Source organism: Schistocerca nitens, chromosome 4, assembly GCF_023898315.1.
Source record: "Schistocerca nitens isolate TAMUIC-IGC-003100 chromosome 4, iqSchNite1.1, whole genome shotgun sequence".
NCBI classification, from domain to species: domain Eukaryota; kingdom Metazoa; phylum Arthropoda; class Insecta; order Orthoptera; family Acrididae; genus Schistocerca; species Schistocerca nitens.
The window spans coordinates 676,863,125-676,878,414 of NC_064617.1; positions in this window are offsets into that span (position 1 = coordinate 676,863,125).

Consider the following 15,290-nt stretch of genomic DNA (forward strand, 5'->3'; position numbering starts at 1 on the left):
CAGGTGACTTTGCTGTGTTAAACAGTGCTTTAGGGCAGTCAGAAGATACAGACATATCTTCATCGTCACATGCACGATTTCATCAGAATAGAAAAACGAGTCGTTGATACAGTTTTGAAAATTGAGAGAGTTATAAAGTTTCTTTCTGTATGTACTAGTAGCGGAACTCCTAAAAGAGGCAGGCGTTTCGCCCGATATTACAAGAGAGGGACGCCACGGCTGGTGCACGCCCAACGCCTACGCCGGCGATTAAACCGGTGTCGGCACCTGTCGTCATGCCCGTCTCCCAGCCTTTCTGAGAAGATGGATCGCCCACCTACATCGCGTGCGTGTCATTTGTAGCTGGAACGGACGTATCAATTAGAGGCATGGACGCCGGTGATTAAACGCCAGCCACTGCTGCCCACAACTCCCTCGTTGCTTTACTTATCGCACTGTGTATTGATCTATTACAGAACTCGACGTCGGTGTACATATCTAGTAACACCGGGCTGAGACTCAGCGAGAAATATTAGTGCTGGCAAACGCGTTTTTACGCCCACTTTGTTCAAGGCTACTGTGTTGATATGCCTCGCGTAACGCACTAGAAACACCTTGGACTGAGTTTAAACTACACCGACTGCTAAATCTACAGTATGAAAACCACTGTGAAGCGCACGATGGTTTTGTCCTTATTGTATTCACATGTGGAACGCAGAAAGATTGACAGCTTAAATGGCACTGAGTAATTTATCATCATCAATGTCTTTACAGAGCGATACATCCGGGACTGTAGTCCAATCTTAGATTCCCAACTTCAAACTTCGTAAGCAGGATCGCGAAGCCTTGTTGGAATCTACATCTACATCTACATCTACATGACTACTCTGCAATTCACATTTAAGTGCTTGGTAGAGGGTTCATCGAACCACAATCATATTATCTCTCTACCATTCCACTTCCGAACAGCGCGCGGGAAAAACGAACACCTAAACCTTTCTGTTCGAGCTCTGATTCCTCTTATTTTATTTTGATGATCATTCCTACCTATGTAGGTTGGGCTCAACAAAGTATTTTCGCATTCGGAAGAGAAAGTTGGTGACCAAAGTTGGTGACTGAAATGTCGTAAATAGATCTCGCCGCGACGAAAAACGTCTTTGCTTTAATGACTTCCATCCCAACTCGCGTATCATACGAGTATATGCCACACTCTTTCCCCTATTACGTGATAATACAAAACGAGCTGCCCTTTTTTGCACCCTTTCGATGTCCTCCGTCAATCCCACCTGGTAAGGATCCCACACCGCGCAGCAATATTCTAACAGAGGACGAACGAGTGTAGTGTAAGCTGTTTCTTGAGTGGACTTGTTGTATCTTCTAAGTGTCTGCCAATGAAACGCAACCTTTGGTTCACCTTCCCCACAATATTATCTATGTGGTCTTTCCAACTGAAGTTGTTCGTAATTTTAACACCCACGTACTTAGTTGAATTGACAGCCTTGAGAATTGTACTATTTATCGAGTAATCGAATTCCAACGGATTTCTTTTGGAACTCATGTGAATCACCTCACACTTTTCGTTATTTAGCGTCAACTGCCACCTGCCACACCATACAGCAATCTTTTCTAAACCGCTTTGCAACTGATACTGGTCTTCGGATGACCTTACTAGACAGTTTATTCTATTTTGAAATATCTGCCTGTGACTGTTCAATGCATATTCGCCAGCATTTTCGATTTGAACGATCAGAAGATGGTTGTTATACACAGCTGAAATTAGTCATCATCTTTTAGTAGTCTACTTTTTTTTAAATTTTAATAAATCGTTTGGCTTCAGTCAACACAGACAAGTACCTGAGTAGTGGAATAGTGGGATAAACTATGTTCTGGCTCGTTTTTTATTGCGAGTTGCAAACATTCAGGGGCAAACTTGATCGATTTGTGACCCTCTCCACCTCCCCTTTTGCAACCCTCTTCCAGGAAAGCCTCTTCATCCCTCCCCCTCCTCCTCCTCATTCCCTACCCTGTGGGAACTCCCCTAACCATTACAAGAACACTTTCAAGTCAGAGTTACTTGGACAACCCCCTCCCACCCTATCAATTTGATTGACTAATTAATTAAATCAGTGAATTAAGTAACCCCTCCCCCCGTGGGAAACCACCCATAGCTCACCCCCTCCACTTCCCCAGACGGAAGTTGGAGGTAAAAACATTTACTTGATTGACTATTTGGCTGGTAATGGATTGCAGTGAATGGAATATTGTTTAAAAAATTTCTGGCAGAAAAAGCAATGTGTGAAATATTGTTTGTTTAAACAATTTATTGGCTACAAGGTGATGTATGGAGTACAGTTTATTTATTTATTTAAAGAATTTGGTGGGAAACCGATTGAAGTGTACTGAATATTGTTTAAACGTTTTCTGGCAGACTAACCAATGTGAGGAATATTGTTTATTTAAATAATTTACAGGATGCAAGGTAATGTTCAGAATATAGTTTATTGATTTATTTAAGAAATTTGTCGGGAAAATGACTGTAATGTATGGAATAGTGTTTATTTTAAATATTTTGAGGGTGACAAGGCAGTATGGAATATTTAAACAACTATGGCACTTTTTTTCTGATCACACAAGGAATACCATCAACCTAACTCATCACATGTAATTACACTATTAAAAATCTTTGTATCGTGAAGCACATGTAGTCTGCCATATACTGGACTGGCCGCTTTGCGTAGCCTGCACATGCAGGCCTCATGACTACTGTCAGCCAAACCACACGCCAGCCACCTCATGCAGCTCACAGAATGGATGTCGTGCTAATCTCTAAACAAAGTGTCAGGTGGCTGCAACCCTTTGATATTTGATACTTGAAAATTTCCTGTCGAAACACATGCTCTCTCTCTCTCTCTCTCTCTCTCTCACACACACACACACACACACAAGTGGCCAAAGACTACCACGTGCCACAGTTGGGCCTGCACATGCCATCTCTTACAGTCAGACCAAATCACAAACAAATCAGCGTCTACCTGACAAACCCCAACTTTGCATGTCTTGGAAGTATTCCCTCACTCTTTTAGATTGACTGAGCTGCTCTACAGTTCGTTGTCTGTGCCAAAATGCTGTCTTCATAGCCAGAGTTCATCTGAGCAGAGATGAAACTCAGGGGGAGCGAACTAATGGCTGTATTGCCAGTGATCAAACTACTCCCATCAAAAACGCTGCATTGCTCCTGCAGAGTGCCGCTGGGAATAGTCATTAGGAAGAAAACGCACGACAGTTATGTTATGTGGGCTGTATGACATCAGGTAAATCTTTCACGAGGCCCTCATAATTGGCGGGAGACACTATTTATCTACTCATCTTTACGTGCTTACTGTGAGCTCACAACTGAGAAGAGTGACGTGACACGATCGACGGACTTGTTAGGGACATTGCACAGCAAATCTGTGCAAAGCTTCATCGGATTTTCACTGTGGTTTTAATTTTGATTCCGACCACACCTTACTTTCTTACCCTCCTATTTAAAGAATTTGGTGGGAAATCGATTCCATAGTATGGAATATTGTTCAAACAATTTCTGGTAGACAAAGCAAAGTGTGGAATATTGTTTATTTAAACAATTTATGCGATGCAAGGCAGTGTTTGGAATATATTTTATTTATTTATTTAAAGAATTTGTCAAGAAATTGACTGCAGTGTATGGAATACTGTTTTTTTTTTAACATTTTGAGGGTCACAAGGCACTACGAATTATTTGAACAAATAGGGCGGTTTTTCATTCCGGTTGTGCAAAGTATACCATTAACATAACTCACCATACTTAATAACACTGTTAAAAATCTTTCGATCGTGAAGCACATGCCATCCGCCGTCTGTCGGGCCAGTCGCTTCTCATATCACCCACCACATGGGCAGGCTCTACAACGACTGAAGTGGCACCATACACCACCCACCTCATGCAGCTCACAGACTGAATGTCGTGGTAAACCATGGACAAAGCGTCAGGTGGCAGCTACCCACTGATATCTGATACCTGAGAAATTCCTGTCATAATACATGCTTTCTCTCTCAGACACACAAGTGGCCATATACTGTCATGTGCCACTGCTGGGCCTGGTCGTACCATCTGTTACAGGCAGACCAAACCACAAACAAATCAACTTTTACCTAGTAAACCCCCAGCTTTGCATGTCTTGGAAATATTCTCTCACTCTATCAGACTGATTGACTAATTAATTAAATCGATACCCTTTGTGTGGAACAATTTTTCTTTGCTTCCTATTGGCGGATACTAAGATTGGAATATTTGGCGGGGTTCGATCATGCTACCCTGTGGTTTCCTAAACCTACTGGATTTTTTTGCCCCTTGCCTCATATCAGTGGATACTGGCACAGTTAGGCCATTTGTTAGGAAGTCCATTAGCCTGGAGGTAACTGAAAATTCCAAATTTCAGATCAGTTGCATGCTATGTCCTTAAACAATCTGTGAATGGGTTGGACTGGTGTGTGTGTGCTTATATCACTACTATCGAGACAATAAACGGATCAATCGGCAATTTGATGTTGCGACTGGGTTTTTAAAGCACTATATAACCCCTAACTTGGTTCTCTCACTACACCAGGACGAAGAATGAGGAGTAGGAGCAGGAGGAAGGGGCTGCCACATGATGGGATACTAATAACAGCGAATACCACTGATATCTTTCCTTTGCAAGACAGAGTCCACTGGACTGTATTGAGCAGCAGTAAATACCACACACTTAAACCTAGTTCCATTCCGTAGTAGTAGTTGACATGGCTAGATGTCAGAGATCGCTGAAACATTCATGCATGCCACACGCTCAAGTGTCAAAGTCTAGACGCAGTGCCCCAGGACAGGTAGTCACACTGCGCTAGCTGCTGCAGCGTACATACGCCTCAGCGATCAGCAGTCGGTCTCGACCTGCCGGAAAGAACCGCCTAGCCAGATGGATCTCATGACCCAGGTTAGTCCTGAGATAGTGTTAGAAAATGGAGCCACCTGGTGTAATATCCGGAACGGTGTCTAAATTTGGATCCACAATACTCTAGTTCCAGATGAGGGTTCGAAGGTGGATCCACCTTCCATTATATCTGGAACAGTGTCTAGAGGATGGTCCACAATGCGGTACATCTGGGATACAGTCTGAAGCTAAATCCTCCAGCGAGAGGACGGGCTAAGGATTATAGGAACCATCCACAACATACAGAAAATAGAGCAAACTCATTACATCTGCAGAATATTTGGTTTTGAGTGATTGCATACATTAGAGTACAGTGCTATACTATACAGTCCGAGTAAGGTGCTGTTCTGTCTCGTACATAAGAATAATGCTCATGAAGGACTGTTTTTCTCCTTACCGACATCTAGCACACAAATTAACGAAATTGGATGATCGTGTGCTGTCTTTGTGGATCTTTAAGAGTATAAAAGGAGGTGTGACAGGCGCAGCAGTATGTCTTGGTTTGTTGTTATTACTGGAGAATCTTGACATTATTGCTACGAAATATCGGTAATATAACTTGCATCGAAGATGCTATGCTCTTTAGCAGGATGAATTTAAGTGTGCTTACATCCCCTGTAGACTCGTTTTGCGCAGAGTTTTTCGTCAATGAGGGGCTGTAACACTGTCGGAAATAATGTGCAAGCAGTTGAAATGGAGACTTCGTGATTGGTAATATGCAGGCGTAGTCTCTATGTGTATGTGTGTAGCGCTGTCAGCGGCGGATGGTTGCTGTTTGGATGCACAACTTGCTAACTGTTCGTCGATAAATTACGCTGCCAGAGATCTGCAATCTGGACATATGGAGAAGGGAAGCTCTCACATTCCAGGATGCTAAGTGCAGTAGACAAACTGTCAACTAACAATTAACTTATTACTAGTATAAAAAATACCCAAAATCTACAGTTTTTAGATGTCTTTACAAGTGTTGTGGGGACATATCAGAGATGTAAGGTATAAAGAAAAGTAGCGAAGCTCATCTGGTAAGCAACAAGAGTATATACTTACGGGAAAAATATCAGAGCAGCAGTAGGAATCAACTCTGTACATATATCAACTCCCTATTGCAGATCCCTACATTGTACAGTGGAAGTCAAATAAACATGTATAACTGTGACAGATTTCGAGTCTCCATCAAGGGCAGCTGTACATGAGTCTTTACCCAAGCTTTCTGATGTTTTGTAGCAATACAGGGATTTGTTTCCAGACATCGAGTTTCCAATCTGTACGACTCGTTCACCTGCATCTAGGTACGAGGCGAGTGTTACTGTATTTTTCATGATTGTCTTATCCAAAATGTATGCATATAGGTCATCGGGAAGAGGGCCAGCAATATGACCATATACATAAGGAAAACTGTCAAAAAATGAAAAACAGTGATACAAAATCGATATAAATCGATGAAAACCTGGTATAAATGGTATAATGGATGAGAAATACGTAAAATTTAGGGAAGTACGACGAAATCGTGGTAAACTTGCAAAACAGACTGAGAATACATAAAATTAGAGAAAAGTACCACGGAACATGGGGAATTGAGGTGGGCTGTGGGTAGCACGACAATCAAGATCAAGAAAAGCTTAAAAATTATACTCCATTTGCATTTAGTTTTAACCCTCCACCTCGGCCTGTAAACTACGTCGATTTTCTTAGCAAATACTTCAATGAAGGCGATGTAAGTACAGTATTACAGAGAAACGCTATATTAAAGTAGGCGAAACATATGCATCCCAATCCTGAACTGTGTTCTCACTGCAGTCGAATAAAGATATTGCCGAGTTATGGTTGGTTCCCACAAGCAATGTTATTCCTTAAATATTAAGAGAAGAATCAATAGGTTTATCAGACTTATACCATTCCCTAGAGTGTTCTGGAGAAGAGTGCACTGGTGGCACATATATCAGGATTAATAATGTGAGGAGAGTGTACTCGACAGATGTGGTGATAGGACGAAATTGCTATATTATCCTACACGTGAGCAAACCTACCTAACATCGGACCAGGACTTACGTGTGCATAAGGAGTGCTACTGTAAACATCAATGTAACTGTTACATCTCCTTTGGCTACTGATCTTCGTGCTTACTCCTTTGCAAGAAGTTTCTGCTTCTTCATGTGCATTTTCATGGAGCACGGCATGGGTGGTAACTATTTTCTACTACTACTAATAATAAACATGAATGAAGAGGGAAGTGTGAATGAAAGTACGTATGCTTCCAACTTAAGAAGACGCATAAAATCCATTAATTCCCTGAGAGAAACAACATAGGTCTCCTGACTTCATTCTAGTTGTTTTGTAAGCAGTTGGAGCGGCAGATGTACACCAATGATGCCTTTGTAGTGAAGAACAGGTCGGTCACTTCCTAGGACACCAGGTTAGTGTAGAAGAAAGTAATTTTACCATTTCAAAGTTTGTCACTGTAGTAATTGAGGCAGGAAGCTTGCAGGGTTCTTGCATGTCTGACGTTGGACAAAGATATCCTGCATTAGAGTATTAAGAGCGTTGAACAATAAAACATTATTAGGTGCGGAATCGTGTGGACATAGGAGTATATGTTCATGCACCACGATCATTTCTCTCATGCCCGTACCTCCTTGGTACTGAGTCCAGACACTGGAATAATACTACGCTCCAACAATCACAACCATGCTGCGTCAGCTAACAAATAATTCATAGAACAGTTGCTGTATGTTTTTTAACGACATTCTACTGTATATCTATTGAGGTAATAGTGATACATACAAGTTGACTGCTGTCTTTGATGCTTTCCTGGAAAAGAGAACCATCTGCATCTAAATTAACCTCGATCTGCGTTAAAGTATGACAGAAAGTGGTTGGCATCATTGGTTGTGAGGGGTTTAAAGAGGTGTGATTTAACAATAGGCTGACGATGCAGTCCAGAGAGAGAGGGGGATGTTGCTGCAAGTCATTTATCGCGCATTTAATCATTTTCCCCGTTGTTCTCTCAGTGTGCATCAGTTGTGTGGTATAATTTGTTATCGACTTGCATACAACTGCGTATTCTGTGTGTGAGTTAGAGCGCTGTCTACTGCAATCGTTAACAACAAACGTCTCCATGCCACGGTCAGCAGAGGGCTTCCAACGCATGTGTGATGAATCATGTCCATCGATGGAAAACCCATTTCAGCACCCTCCTCTAGACGAACGCAGATGTAAGCGAAGTAATTCCTCGTCTTGGACATAAATCGAGTCTTCAGTTTCATAATTGTAGTGATTCTAAGTTAGTGACAAGTGTTTGTGAGGTACTGCAACCCTATGTTTACATTTGCTTGACACTTGTCCTGCTTCTGGAATTAGTGCAGCATGGGTGATTTTTCACATGTCAGACACTGCTGCTATGCGTCTGCCTGTTTCCTTGTAAGAGGCATTCTCCGTTGCTGTCGATCATTTTAAAAGACTGATGTGAGCATAGTATAATTTCTGAATCGTAATTGGATGTGGCTCTGAGCACTATGGGACTTAACATCTATGGTCATCAGTCCCCTAGAACTTAGAACTACTTAAACCTAACTAACCTAAGGACATCAGACAACACCTAGTCATCACTAGGCAGAGAAAAAATTGGATGTGAACAGTGGGCACTGTACATCTGTCGTAAGCTTTATTGTGCACGTATCACAAAGACTCTACGTTTTTTTTTTCTTTTTGGTGTAGAAGGAAGTAGTGGTATCATTTTTAAGTTTGTCACCATAGTGAGTGGGATAGAAAACTTACAGGATGGATGGATGTCAGACTTTTTGCATATATTTTCTGCATTAAGATATTAAGAGCGATGCAATCCACATGACTAATATTAGCATGGATTTAGCATTATAGTGTGTTGAAGGGCAGAACTGTGTAACCTTATGAGTACATATGTTTATGTTCTATGATCATTTCTCTCTTGCCAGTACCTACTTGGTACTGACTCCAGACACTAAATCAATTGATAGCACAGTTGATTTATGTAATGTGCTTCACACTCCATTCATCTGGAGTTCCGTCATGCATAAACTACACATTTCTTCTTAACTGTGTGTTTTATAATCACAACACTCGGTAACAGGTGCTTACCTCCTCAACAAGCCCACATCTGGAGCGATCTTTGGATGGGTGCCTTGACTAAGACTGGTGTGAAACAGTCGTCACTGAATAGACGTTATGGACTCAGCTTGCTCTCTTCCTTCACGAGATGTGGAATGTAGCAGGTGTAGTACCCTCCTAGTTCTGGTCAGCTGCAAACAAAATCTGTGACAGAGTTTTAGGGAGGGTTGTTCAAAGACAATGTGGGGAGATCTTTCAATCTCCAACTTTATGTTAAGAATGCAAGAATGTCCTGTGGCTCCCATCCACATAGGGAAAGATGGGCAATCGTAAACGCAAATTATGCACTAAGATGGAAGTGCTAGAAGTATGTAGATAACCTTACTGCATCGGTATAGTACGCTGTGTGGTACACTTTGGTGCTTTTAACGTGAATGGACGTACTGCATAGTCATCTACCTTCATTCGCAAACTAGTATATGGTATGCACAAATTAATGGAGGCTTAGGTTAGTGATGATATAGAAACTGGGGAGCATGCTGCCATGTCAATGGTCGGAAATTAAGGAAAAACTGGTGAAATTCATAAAATTGGTCGCACTATCAACTACGGTGCTTACACATTGTCCCATATCAACAGTGTGTTTTCCACCCCATGAGTCCACTGGTACACTGTTGATTACCACATTGCGATTGACTCATGCCACGTTTTTGAAATGTAGAGAGTCTTGGTGGTAGCAACAACTTCCAGGGATGGCCGGCACTAAAACAGTGATCGTGCACATAGATGCAATATAAGAAATCAGTGCTCTTAGTCTCTTCGTAACAGAAGACCTAGACATCTGCTGCCTCAACACTGTGAAAGATGAGATTAAATATAGAGGTCATCAGCTTTGGGCAGCTGTTTGAAAACGCTCCACAATGCCTCAAATTCTTCCAGTTTCCATATGTTGCTATATCTCCTACATTTCTGTCAACAAGAAACATCGTCTCTGTTACAAGATGCAGAGGGCTGTTTAAAACCGTGTTGGAATTTTGCTGTGTTGGGTCCACAACAGATAGGTTAGGAGAAGGTGACTTGTTTCGAGATATGAGTGTGCCACGAACATGATTCACCAGTGGCTGTAATCATCAAAAGACATTTCCTTAGAATCCAACACTAGTGTGGGGATGAATCGAGAGACTTGGTTCCAAATTGCAGACAGCTTTTCTACCAGAAAGCGTAACACTATAGATCTGAAAAGCCAATTTACTGGTCATAGGATAGTGTATTGTTGTTACGACTTCAATCTAGCACTATGTTTCTTAAGTGATTCCTCACGTAGTATACCATCTACTGTATGTGATCATTCTCAGCCAACCATCATCTTCCCTTGTCTATAATCATGTGGGTGTATCGCAGCACCTTTGTTACACTGTCTACATGGCGTGGATATAGAATACTTTATAAATACTGTTTGTTAGCGTGGCAAATATGTACCAGCGATACAAATATTGTAAATATCACGTTCCTCAGCCGAATCACTTCTTAAATTGAGTGATGAGGGTGACATTATTACGAATTTACACCGTTGGCAACAGCCACCTGCAGTTTTGGTCTGTTAATACATACTGAACGGTCACCATCTATAACACTTGTCGCAGTGTATGTGTGGAAGACCACTTCATTTGGAAGCAATACCATACCTCTATTTATAAAACATGTATAGTTTTTTCTATGGATATCCTTAGCGATAATTGTGTTTGCCTGTGGAACCAAGACTTCTTTTTATGCAAGGCGACATCAACATGGTCGTTGTGATCGTGTTTTTAAGAGTTGTTCGCTTATAAGACGATTACGTCTCGCTTCCTAGGATACAAATGAGGCATGTCCCTTCATCGCGGATTTTAGCTCAGTATTAGTTTGTTGTCACCAGAATTGAGTTACTGCTGAAGTATTGCACTTGGTAGGGGATGTGTGATAGATGGGCTGTGATTGGCAAGGTATTAAGCTAGTGTTGGGGTGTAAAGACACTATGGTCATTGTTCCAACATGTGCAAAGAAAATGACTATGTCCGGGCATAAGGGGGTATGTATTTGATGTTGGAGATTGCGACTTCAATGCTCCGGTAGCTTTAAGGGGAATGAAGGATTTTACGTGGGAAATTATATCCACTCATAAGACGGAGATAGATACTGATATTTCCAGAGCCACAGGAGGAGGTATTTCTGATACACTGCTCATCATCGGATGTCATCAGACTGGGGCTTCAGTCGTAATATTTAATTGTAATTACAGTGATAAATAGGTGTCTGGTTTCCGAAGACGACAGCGATTGATATTCAGGACGCATGATGGAGTTACCCTGTGGGCAGAATGAATGGGCGTTTCTGGCTTAAGACTGTTGCGAATGATGGGTACAAAGTAAAGTTCTGGCCGGCTGGCTAGTAGGTTCCTGCCCTAGTGGCAGGGGCAATTCCCGGTGGCGGTACCCTCTGGAAAGTTGAATAGCGAACTAATACCTGGTAGGCCTATGTGTTGGGCAGCCTTCGCGATCGCGTGTGTTGCGAATATTCTGCGATTTTTATGTGGATATTTGAGAAGATTCAATATCGAGCACCGACAAGTGTTGGCGCTGGAGGTATTGATAACGTCTGAATTACTCCAATCATCTCCACGCACCCACCACGGCTGGGCAGTTCTCTCCAGTGGGCTGAGTGCAGCTACTGACCTGGCGAGATAGCTGAGATGCAGGTACACTGCAGCAACTAGCGCTGCACAACTGTCACCTGCCGCAAAGAGACAGAGCTAATTAGAATTGCAATCATTGTTAGTTGTTATTATAACCTGCAGTTTTCATGCAGCCTTCATAACGTGATTTGATTTAGTAGTCGGATATGTAAACTGGATTGTTAAAAAGGTCTTGGGACAGATTGAAAAAAAAAAAAAACTGTGATGTAACACATGCAGGACTCTCATGTCAGGGATGGTATCGATGTTTTGGAAAAACTATAGAAAAACTTCAGTTATCTAAAATGGGATCACATCGAGGAGCATGTGCACTTTCGACCCAAGATAAATAATCTCTAATTTAGCTGATGACATTACTATCCTCAGAAGAAAAGAGGAAGAATTGGAAACTATGTTAATGTAATGAACAGTATTGTGATCACAATATAAACTGAAAGTAAACAGCAAAAAGATGAGAGTAATGAGGACTAGCGGAAATGAGATTGGTGATAAACTTATCATCAAAATGGGGACCACGAAGAAGATGAAGTGAAGGAATTCTGCTACACTGAAAGCAAAATAACACGACAGAAGATGCAAGAAGGACATAACAAGCAGATTAGCAAACAAGGCATTCATGGCCAAAATAAATCTACTCGTGTCAAACATAGGGAGCAATTCGAGGCAGAAATTTCTGAGAGTGTACGTTTGGAACATACCATTGCATAGAAGAGAATTGTGGACTGTGGGAAAACTGGAAAAGGAGAGACTCATAGTTTTTTGAATGAGGTAATACAGAAACACGTTGAAAATCAAGTGGACTGCTATGATAAGGAATGAAGAGTTTCATTGCAGAATCGACGAGGTGGGGAACATTTCTGAAACTCTGACAAAAGGGGGCAACAAGATTGGACATGCCTCAGGATACCAAGAAATAACCTCCAAGGTACGTGAGGGCGCTGTAGAGGGTAAAAGCTGTAGCTCAAGACAGAGTTTGGAATTTATCCAAGAAATAAACGAGGAGGATGCAAGTGCTTCTTGGAGCAGATGCACGCTTTTGGGCCCCTTGCGCATGCTGCTGTGGCTTCGGTGCCGGGCTGCAGAGCGCCGGGGTGGCGGACACCAACCCGGCCATATATGCGCACGCACATTCATCTCGCTTAACGTTGCCTTTTTCAGGAAACAATACGGTGGCGCGGCCGTCCTTCGCTGGCCGGCCTTGCTTCGAGGCCCGGCAGGTGCCGCGGGGGGAAAAACAAAGCAAGAGCGGCAGGTGGCTGAGCGGCCTCTTTGTCGAAGCGAACGGCATCCCCATATGTCCCTACAACAGCAGCTTCTCACCGGCGCTATGTCTGTCACTTCTAATCTCACTGTTCCTGTTATTGCGTGTTTTGTGTGCTACAACATTCTCTTTATTTCAGTAGCGTCGTCTTGGCAAACTTTTGCTATTGATATTTTGTCTAAAACTGACATGGTGAGACCGTGGCTGTGTACTATTAATGTAGGTTAATTCTTACAGACAAGAAAACAGCAACCAGCCACTATTAATACTGCTATTCATTTAGGTAAATAGCGCTGTTACCGGTTTCGAAATGGCAAGATCATCATCACATGGCTGTTCACATGATTTTCAAGATACACTTTACATTATCGTCCGTTTTTGATTTTTATTATTCCACTGTGGCGAAGTATTCTTGGTGTGTTGTTGCCCTACAGTAGAAAAACAGTGTTAGAAGCGCCCTATGTGAAGGTAACTAACCTCCAAACGATGAAAAACAGCGTAAATAAATATGTACGGCTAAGTGGTTGTGGTACTTACGTCGAAAATTCCGCGCGATTTTGTTGCGAAGTTGCAGGATTGTATTTTTCGCATATTCCTAAATATATCCAGCACTTAAGTAATTTGTACAGCACAATATTGTGCAAAGCACCACACACCACACACCAAAAAGAATTTGCCACATGTGAGGTTATCACAGAGATTACATATTTACAAACTCAACAGTGTCAGAGACGTTCTCTCTCAGAGACATCACAATATACAGGTTGCTCTGATTTCACAGAATGACTGTTTTTACAGAATGACATAACTTAGTGAAAATTGAAACACAAAGATAAACCTTAAATTATGAGCGTATAATATTACAAATGAAGTTGACAGATGTAGTAACCAGCTTGTGTGAATGCTATTTATGTGGTATTATGTAAATTGCATTGTATGTAGCATAGTATTTACATAATACCATATAACTATGCTGTGAAGGTTGGACTCTGCAGAAACAGGAAGAGAAAACCTTAGAAGCAGTAGAGATTTGGATACGGAGAAGATCCACAAAGACGTCTTGCACTCGAAGAAGAGCGGATGAACAAATTCTATAAGAAATTAATGAAAAAAGGACATTGATTAACATGGTGCAGAAAAAAAGAGAAATTAACTGCACACGTAATTCGATATAACAGCTTCACAAAAAATCATCTTGCAAAAATACTGGGAAAAGAATCAAGAGTCAGATTCACAACATGCGTACAAAGTGTTACAAATGGAATGAACTGCAGCAATAACGAATAAATGGTAAAGACGGCGATAAATAGAGAACAGCTACATCAGCAAGGCATTGCCTGTAGTGTCTGATGATGAAGATGGTAGATATAAACACAAGGAGACTCAGCTCGACATCACGTCCCGAAGATTTTCTTCAGTATATCATGAAAAGGGGGAGAAACATTAAGGTACAAAGTCCCTTGCACGGGTTTCAAGCTTCTGTTGACGATTTTTTTTCCGTGCTTGCGAATTAAGTTTGGTTATGGTTAAAACTTCATCTTATGCAAAACACTACGTATTTCTTCTTTATGTGGCCAAATATGTTTCGACAGCTATCTGTTATCTTCTGTGGATCTCGATTTATTTCTGAAATTACACTACCTGTGTAAATTGATTTTTAGAGTTTGGCTTACTGTACCTTTTTATCGTTTTGATAACATGTCATATTTTCCGTCCACTTGGGCAAACTCTGGTGGATTTCTCTTTCTACTGCTATTGTGTGCACTATATTCCACACCTTTTCTAATTTTATGCTCTCACCTTGTTTTTCTTTTCATACGTATCTGAGCAAACATGTCTCCGTACTCATGAGGCTCTGTGAATGGATCAACGGGGGCGAAATTAATGAAGATGCAATGACATTAAATGATATCAGTGCAATCATTTTAGATACATTGAACTTGAAACGCAATGAATATTTAGTCACTGTATGTTCAGTACATCCTTCTGCTCTAGACTAATTTGTTTTCCTCAGAATGTGTTCGATGAATTACTCAGTCACACAGGACGTCATCTTGTACACCATGTTGTCATCGATACCTGGATCTGGCGATTCCTTTTCTCACTTTGTTCTGAGTTATAGCACAGTCTAGTACATACACTCATGACACACTCTCGTGCGAAAGTCGTTACCATTTAAGAGCTGGAGCGACAGTAGCGCTCCAAGCGGTGAGAAAGCAGATAGTCACACGCATCGTAAGTGTAATGT